The 8,962-nt window shown below is 35.3% G+C and overlaps 1 long non-coding RNA gene and 1 other non-coding gene across 9 annotated transcripts; both read right to left on the bottom strand.

Moving 5' to 3' along the window:
• Positions 1-9: 9 nt before the first annotated feature.
• On the bottom strand, positions 10-8,464 carry LOC144979797 (uncharacterized). Of its 8 annotated transcripts, none has more exons than XR_013646771.1 (5): positions 8,373-8,464; positions 5,262-5,312; positions 4,649-4,767; positions 2,506-2,549; positions 10-112 (listed from the first exon to the last, which is right to left on the bottom strand). It is a non-coding gene; the product is annotated as an uncharacterized LOC144979797 (long non-coding RNA). The 8 variants fall into 8 exon arrangements; XR_013646776.1 differs by lacking the exon at positions 4,649-4,767 and adding an exon at positions 4,191-4,272; XR_013646772.1 differs by having other exon boundaries at positions 8,369-8,427.
• On the bottom strand, positions 384-460 carry LOC144980386 (small nucleolar RNA Z195/SNORD33/SNORD32 family). The gene has a single exon (XR_013646897.1). It is a non-coding gene; the product is annotated as a small nucleolar RNA Z195/SNORD33/SNORD32 family (small nucleolar RNA).
• Positions 8,465-8,962: the final 498 nt, after the last annotated feature.

Genomic DNA, 8,962 nt, shown 5'->3' with positions numbered 1-8,962 from the left:
TGAAAGCAGATTAGATCACTTTATTCATGTGAGCTTTACAATACATTAGGTCGCATCCGATCCTGTGGCCATTAACATCAGTCCCAAAATCCCAGTACACCCGACCAGTGAGCTGTGAAAAAAAAAATGTAAAAAAAATTTTAAAAGAGGGTGGGGGGGAAGAGAAATCACAATTTACAAACAGAATGACCCTAACCATTGTGCCATTCAGATAGGGGCGAAAAGTATCAACAAAAATTACTATTGTCAACTTTCAATCATCATATGACACAATGCAAATTAATTTCTTAAAATGAAATAAAACCCAACCACCCCTAAGTGCACTAGATTTTCCCAAACTTCATCAATATAAATGTTAGAATAAAGAAAGTTAAAAGCAAGAGAACGTCTCAGATGGTAGTGCATGGTGTGAGATTTTTCAGCAAAATCAAAATTAAGGTGAAAGTTCATCACTGACGTCAACAGTATTAAAATAAAGCAATACTGGAATTATTTAAGTCACTAAATGGAAATGAAGATAATGACATCTACATAAACATCTTACATCATGGTACAAAAAAAAAAAGAAAGAAAAAAAAAGCAGTGTCTCAGGTGGTAAGCTGAAGAATTTAGTTTCATGTAGGATATATCAATGCGCTGCGGGTTTTTCATCATTGACACAAAACATGTGCGATCAAAGACAAAAAATAAAAATATATAACAATGTCAAACAAGTTATTCCAGGTCTATATCAGAATGGTTGTAATCACAATGATTCATGCGGGTAAACTGTTCATCATGAGACCCACAATTTTTAATACAGAGGCATCCATGTTATCATTCAAAACATACTAAAAGAATATATAGAAATTAAAACTATGCCAGGTCTAGACCAGAATGGTTGTAATCACATTGATTCAGGCGGGTAAACTGATCATCATGAGACCCACATAATTTTTTAATGCAAAGACGTCCATGTCTATAGTACCATGGACAAATTTATTCAACTACACATACGACCAAAAACATACTAATATAAAGAAGATAAAGATACCAGAATGGTTGTAATCACATTGATTCACGCTGGTAAACTGTGCATAAGACACACAAGTAAATGTATAGCGTTTTACCGATATCGAGGTTTATTGGTTTTGGTGTCATTTGTCACAAGCAACACGGCATGCGTGAACACGTGGAAGTTTGTTTCGTTAAATGGCGATTCGCATTTTGATCCACCCTTCATACTAGTCTTTGAAGTGCAACACTTTCATTTGCCTTTCCAGCGTGGCTCCAGCAGAAAAGGTAAGTTGAACTTTGGTGTCATCGCTATTTTACATTGTCACAAGCAACACTTGATATTGGATATTACAAAGTGCCACCAAAAAAGTATGTTTTCAGCTGTTATTCTACTTACAAATATGATATTATGGCATCTCACATAAGACTGTGATTTTGACACAATTATTTCCTTGTAATCCTAATTTTTATGTTTCAGGGTGTATCAATCAAGAAAAGACAAAACTCAAGCTTTTGACGAATCCAGATAAAACTACTCCAGGTCTACATCAGATTGGTTGTAATCACATTGATTCATGCGGGTAAACGATTCATCACAAGACCCAGAATTTCTAATGTGGAGACATCAAAATCTACAGAGGTGTACAGATTTGTAAAGAATCTAACTTGTAAAATAAAATGCCTGAAACCACTCAACTGTATAAATAAAAATTATTTTGCTTCCAGGGGTTTCATATAAGGAAAAGCAAAAGACTTGGCACTAAAACCACAAAAGAAAAATAAGTGACTTGATGAAATAGAGAACACAATCTACGAGAGCAATCCAATGTGCTCACTTAGATATTACAAAAAGACCTACAAGAAACACCCAAATGCATACAATATATTCAAAGCAAAAACTACAACAGTGAACAAAGAAAAAGTTATTGTTTAAAAAGCTATACATTCGACCGCCTTCCCACCAGGACCAAAAAAAAAACAATCTCAATCCAAACATGGAAGGTGAAAACAGACATTATCAGGACTCAGAGAGGTTGTAATCACATCGACTCATTGGGGTAAACTGTACATTGAGACCATAGAATGTCAAATGCAAAGGCATCAATCATTACCACAAAATTTAAACAAACTATTAAAACAATATATATACAACTGGCTTTGTGACATTTTGGGAAGAAAGTCTTACACAAAACAAAAACGACAGGACCAGATACATACCACGTAAACAACAAAATCCAGTGCAAGGAAAACAAAACCAAGATAAAGCCAGTAAACAGTGGAAAGCACACAAAATAAAAACGATCCATAAAGAAAAAAAACCACACTAAGAATCACTATAAGGGGCAAAATAATGTAATGAAGGTAAGGCTTCTATCAGAAACAAGGGAACAGATGTTTAATCACACATTACTCATCTGGTGAAATCAAAACTCATCATATAGAAGCCAACCAATGAAATGAAATGAAAAAAAAATATCTGTAGCTGACAGAAAAATGTAAAGAACTCACCCTGAATCCAATGGGACACCAAATTAAACGGGATACACCAGAATCTGAAATGAAAACAGTAAATTAAAACTATGGAGAACCAAATCAGTTGCTTCATTTCCAAGTTAAAATACCACATCATGTATCCCTCTTTTGATAATTAAAAAATCGAGAGCAGCAGTAACAACCATGTTACAGTTTTTGGCAAAAATAGCAAGGTCGGGTTAACCAGAATCTTATTCATAAAAGATCAAACATAACAGCCTCAGAATGAATTTGTCGACATAAATTTCAGTTGATCTACGCAAAACATCATTGGCTGTATTGACATTGCCATAGTAACAAGAGAAAACATTAAGGTCTAGATGAATACATCATAGATAACGTTAAGATCTAGATTACTACATCATAGATAACATGAAGCTATGCCAAGTCTTGCTTCAGATCAGATAACTAATCACAATGATTCATTTGTCCCTATCTCAAAATCATCATTAGCAAGTACGAATGGAAACTCCAAATAAGAAATGAAAACCAGAAACAGGTCTCTTAAGAAATTGCAACACAAGGTCATATCAGCACTGGTAAAAAAGAAAATGTCATTAAATACTAGAATTACAATCAAAGCACCCAAGACATGTAAGACAAAGGAGAATTGGTTTAAATAGGAAACAGTTGTAGATTCCAAGAGCACGCTATCAGTGTACTTAGCTTGAGATCAGCTCAACGTCTCATCCAGACACCAGAACAGTCCCTATTAAGAGGGACACACTCAAATGTATACAAAATCAGTTCAGAGAGATGATTTACAAGACAAAAAAGATCATCTCCAAAAGCTATACATTTAAATGAACTCCTCACAGCTAGGGAATCCGGCAAGGGCCAAAACAAAACTAAGTAATTCCTTACCAAGACAAAGCATGTTTGAAAAGAGATACAGAGATAGAAGACGGTAAGTGCCTCTCTGCCCACTATGGGAGAAATACGGAATACAAAAGGCCTCAGAAATAGCCAGTTATAAATGTTTCATTGCAATCAAACGGTAATTCCAAAACATCATAGGCCGAAGACAGAAATAGAAAACAACCAACATCTATTGGCCACCTCGATCTGTAACATATAGGGATCCATAAAGCAAGCCGCCACAGACATAGATTACTGCACGACTTTCAATGTTAAGGCTAGGGTCAGTTCAGAGAAATGGTAAAAAGCATCAGAAAATAAAAGGATAAACTGTCAAGACGTGGTGAAAAACTAGATGTAAAAAAACCATAGGAAAACGTGATACTAAAAACATAAAATGCAATCATATAAGCAGAGCATAAAAATATACTTTCAGGACGATAGTTGGGAGATCCAATGGAACAAATACTATCTTCTGTGTATAAATGATGCTCTGTCCTAGGCTTACGAATTACACTTGAATATTGCATAGACCAATAAAACAAAAAAAGACCATCCCATCCTCCAAAAAAAAGGAAAAAAGAAAAAAAAAGAAAGACTTTACCACAAAGAATTTAAAGGGTGATAAGTTACAATACAATAAGGCCAACAAAACTTCCACGTGGTAATAAATTGCTCTTCGTCATGTAATATCGAAATCTTGGGCAAAGCCCAAAAGGCCTCAGACATAGCAGCCGAATTTTTTTTTCATTACAATCAAACGGTAATTCCAAATCATCACAGGCCTCTTCAAATAAACTTACAGTGAAACAAGTTGGGACAGGCCAGTTTGTTGTTTGTTGCTTTAGGTCTCTTCCAACACAATTGAGGTTATATGAGAGACCGCTGAAACAAAAAAACAAGCAATCTAACAAAAATAGTACAAATGTAAATCAAAATCATAACCTAAAGATATCATAAGCTAAATTATAAATAACCAAGAACAAACAGGCAGAAGATTTACAGAAAAAAAAATATCCCCAGTCAAAAATACAATCACAAACCAAAGAAGCAGGATAGGCTAGTAAAGAGAAGAAGAAACGACATCACTATCGGACTGTACACCCATGCGAACGTCATAGGTATATGATTCAAGGGTGATGCTCCCATCCAACCACCCGCACAGGCCAGTTTGTTCACGATTTTCATAATGGGTACTACACAAAGAATCTAAAGGAGAATGTGGGGGAGGCAAATATGAGTTGTTTCAGTGAGGTCTTACTATAATGAGGCGCAGCGTAAGGGCCTCTTGCTTCATTGAATAACAGCTGGAATGTCCCCCTTCGCATGTACTATAAGACAAGTCAGCACACCCCATTGTCGATTACACACACACACCAGCTTAAACATAAAAGGCAAAAGAATTTATTTCAACAAATTTAAAAGTTAAGACCAGTTTTGTATGCGTTGCCAATACAAAAAAAAAAAAAATACAATGAAAATGAGGAACTTGCACGTTTCAGATTTTCGCACTGCACTGAATATTGATAATTCACATCCAAGTTAACAGAACATGAGAAGTTTTGACTATCATGCTGGTGCAAAGATGCAGACTGAAGGAATTAATTACATCTAACGGCATAATTGGAGCCTTTAAAATTTTTGAAAGATAAAACCTGAACTAAATGAGATTTTAAAAATGTAACCAAATTGAAGTGATGTACTGATGTAATGTTGTGATCTAGATTGCAGGGCATGACACGCAACTTCAAACCCTCACCCTAAGATCTCTCATTATGTACTTCCAACAAAGACAACTAATACAAGGAGAGTAATAGTAGCCTCTTCCAGGAAGATTCTAAATCAACAATGTGGCCAAAATCACATTAACTCACCACTTAATTGGTCGCTAATAGGAAAGAGGAAGAAACGGGCAGCTTGAGGGGCTGAAAAATAAAATTAAAAATATTAATAAGATTGATGAAATTTGATACTTTAAAAATACAAAACAAAGTTTAAATAATAAACCATGGCGTTCAGAACAAAGTTCGTCACAGCAAGTCAGAGAGATTCCCAACTTTTGTCGTCATCATATGCCATCAAATGTCAAATACTAAAATATGTGGGTGTCTCGTTTTCTATCAGAAATACGTGTAAAAAATATATGCAGACTAATTTTTTTGTTTGTTTGTTGCATAAGGTCTCTTCCAACACAATTGAGGTTATATGAGAGACCGCTGAAACAAAAAAACAAGCAATCTAACAAAAATGGTACAAATGTAAATCAAAATCATAACCTAAAGATATCATAAGCTAAATTATTTTGTTTGTTTGTTTGTTGCTTTAGGTCTCTTCCAACACAATTGAGGTTATATGAGAGACCGCTGAAACAAAAAAACAAGCAATCTAACAAAAATAGTACAAATGTAAATCAAAATCATAACCTAAAGATATCATAAGCTAAATTACAAATAACCAAGAACAAACAGGCAGAAGATTTACAGAAAAAAAAATATCCCCTGTCAAAAATACAATCACAAACCAAAGAAGCAGGATAGGCTAGTAAAGAGAAGAAGAAACGACATCACTATCGGATCGTACACCCATGCGAACATCATAGGTATATGATTCAAGGGTGATGCTCCCATCCAACCACCCGCAAGCTAAATTATAAATAACTAAGAACAAACAGGCAGAAGATTTACAGAAAAAAAAAATCCCCTGTCAAAAAAACAATCACAAACCAAAGAAGCAGGATAGGCTAGTAAAGAGAAGAAGAAACGACATCACTATCGGATCGTACACCCATGCGAACATCATAGGTATATGATTCAAGGGTGATATGCAGACTAAGACAATACAAAAAGGCAGGATAAGCACAAGAGCAAAAAGAGTATGTAATGACACTGCACTATATAAAAAATGTATGTTTAATGACAAAACAAGCAACAAAGAAGTTACGTTGAAATACGTCAATATATACAAATATAATGTAGCCCTCTAGTCTACCCTCCAGTCTACCAAAAAACTGGGAGCTGCTTATTGGGCAGTCAAGAATGTATGTGACCCATCATACAAGTACTCGTAAGTCAACTCGATGTTACAAATCCAATCCATGGCCACATAAATATTAATCCCTGGAGAATAAATTCTGTATAAGAGGGGCAGGGGGGAAGAGAGGCCAATAACGACAAAATACAATTTTGAAACCACATGCCAAAGCAAAAAAAAAATTTAATTTCAAAATACGTTTATACTATTTAGCAGGTGATGGGAAAATATAATGAGGGTTTATAACATGATGAATTCCGTAAATATAAGGAAAATTGGAAACCTTGTACAGATAAGTGTAGGTCATCATAGGCCTGTAGAGGGCTCAAATCAGAAATAAGGGAACTGAAGGTTAATCAGAAATTCATTTGGTGAAATCAGTTGTTCATCATGAGAGCCACTCAAAGGGACCTGTGATTTTATTCTGATTTGACTTTACGGGCACGAAGGTCATATCAGCGCCAGTAAAAAGTAATAAAATGGGACAGTCAAAAACGTCTAGATTAGGATATAGCACTAGAAAAAGTATGACAAATGAAAATTGGTTCAAACATGGAACAGCTGTAGATTCCAAGAACATACTATCAGTGCACTTTGAGATCACCTAAAAGTTTTATCCAGATACTAGCACAGGATCCCACCAAGAGAAATACACACGTTTGCTATAGGGGGATAGAAGACCCAGGAGCCCCACCCGGCCAGTGGTATGTCGTCAAGTGATAAAAACTATATTCGTAGGGAAGTAAAAACCACAAACTAATCTCTGGAAAAAATGTCTTGAATTAAAAAAAAAACTTCCTTTAAAACAAAAAGACGCGTGTAATCAGAATGTTTATAACATCAAAAATGTCTCAGGGAGAGGGTACAAAATTTTTCATCACATACACGCCTCATTCCATAGCCAAAGTTAGCATTACCACACACAATACACAATACATATTCAATAAGAATCATGGCATCCACCAATACTACATCTGTCAATTTTTTGTGTTTGTTAATTGCCTTTAGGCTCTTCCAACACAAATGAGGTTATATGAGAGACCGCTGAAATAAAAAAAACAAGCAATCTAACAAAAATAGTACAAATGTAAATCAAAATCATAACCTAAAGATATAAGCTAAATCATAAATAACCAAGAACAGGCAGAAGATTTACAGAAAAAAAAATATTCCCTGTCAAAAATACAATCACAAACCAAAGAAACGGGATAGGCTAGTAAAGAGAAGAAAAAACGACATCACTATCGGATCGTACACCCATGCGAACATCATAGGTATATGATTCAAGGGTGATGCTCCCATCCAACCACCCGCTACATCGGTCAACAGAAATCATTAAACTAATAAACAAACAGAACAGAGATCATTGACCTTTCTGGACACAGTGCAGTACGCAGCCCTCCTTTCCCTTGCATTCACAGAATATTCCCTGTATTAAACATGCCCCAGCAAGGACGAGAAATATGTACTACACTGTAACATTACACGTGTGGTCATGACAGTGGACGAGCAAGGACGAGAAATGTGTGCCGCACTATAGCAATAGATGTGTATAGTCATTTAACCATGCATCACTACCTGTTATCAATTTTGTTGCTTAAAAAAACTGGTAAAACATAATGGGCATTACCATATCAAGGGGTATAGCTGGGAAGATGAAACAGTCCAGTATTTGTATTAACTACACTACTGAGAAAACTAGGTCAGGTCACATTCGAAGCACACTACCCCCCCCCCCCCCTCCCCCTATTGGTTCTATCTAGGGTGTAAAGGACAATGTAAGCTTGCAACTTTTGTGCCACATTAAACACAATGACACTTCACATAGTCACAAGCCAATAATATATGCCATCTTTGACACACTAAAAACCATGGAGGCTTTAAGAGTAACACTGGATGGCAAACAGTAGACCAAAAACAGAAAAGTAAAAAACCAAGCTGAGAAACATACCTACCTAATCCACACTAATTCCTGAGAAAATCAGAAGCTGGGTTGATAATGGATCTCACTGGAGGAGAAATAAATATATCAAGATTTCAGACTTACAAAAATATTTAATTTGAAATAAATCAAAATCAATAACCAAAATATGAATTTTTAATTAGTATACCATTCCCGATAGGAAACAAGTGCACAAAGGACAAAAATATTTAATTGAAATAAATCAAATCATAACCAAAATATGAAATTTTAATTAGTATACCATTCCTAGATAGGATAACAAGTGCACAAAGGTGGGCCTGTCCCAAGTATTGAATCAGTGTAAGCATTTGGTACTTGTGAATATTGTAAATCCAATCTTTTCAAACAAAATCAGGGTTGCCAATTCAGGAGGGAAAAATTCACTGTACTTCTACGCAAACATAGACCACCCCTTTCTGAGTGCTAAACTCCAGTATAAAGACGTACTAACTTCTTAGGTTGGAAAACATACTGAATTCCATAAAATAGGGAAAGTTGGCAACCTTGCAAAATGTTTGACAGAAAATAGTTATATACTAAACATTCAAAGGCAGGATCTCTACACTTTATCCACATTAAAAA

The sequence above is a fragment of the Berghia stephanieae genome, chromosome 9 (assembly GCF_034508935.2).
Source record: "Berghia stephanieae isolate SIO BIC M18660-M18661 chromosome 9, UCSD_Bste_1.3, whole genome shotgun sequence".
In the NCBI taxonomy this organism is placed as follows: Eukaryota; Metazoa; Mollusca; class Gastropoda; order Nudibranchia; family Aeolidiidae; genus Berghia; species Berghia stephanieae.
The sequence above is the reverse complement of the archived record's forward strand: the minus strand, read 5'-3'. Positions and strand labels throughout refer to the sequence as shown.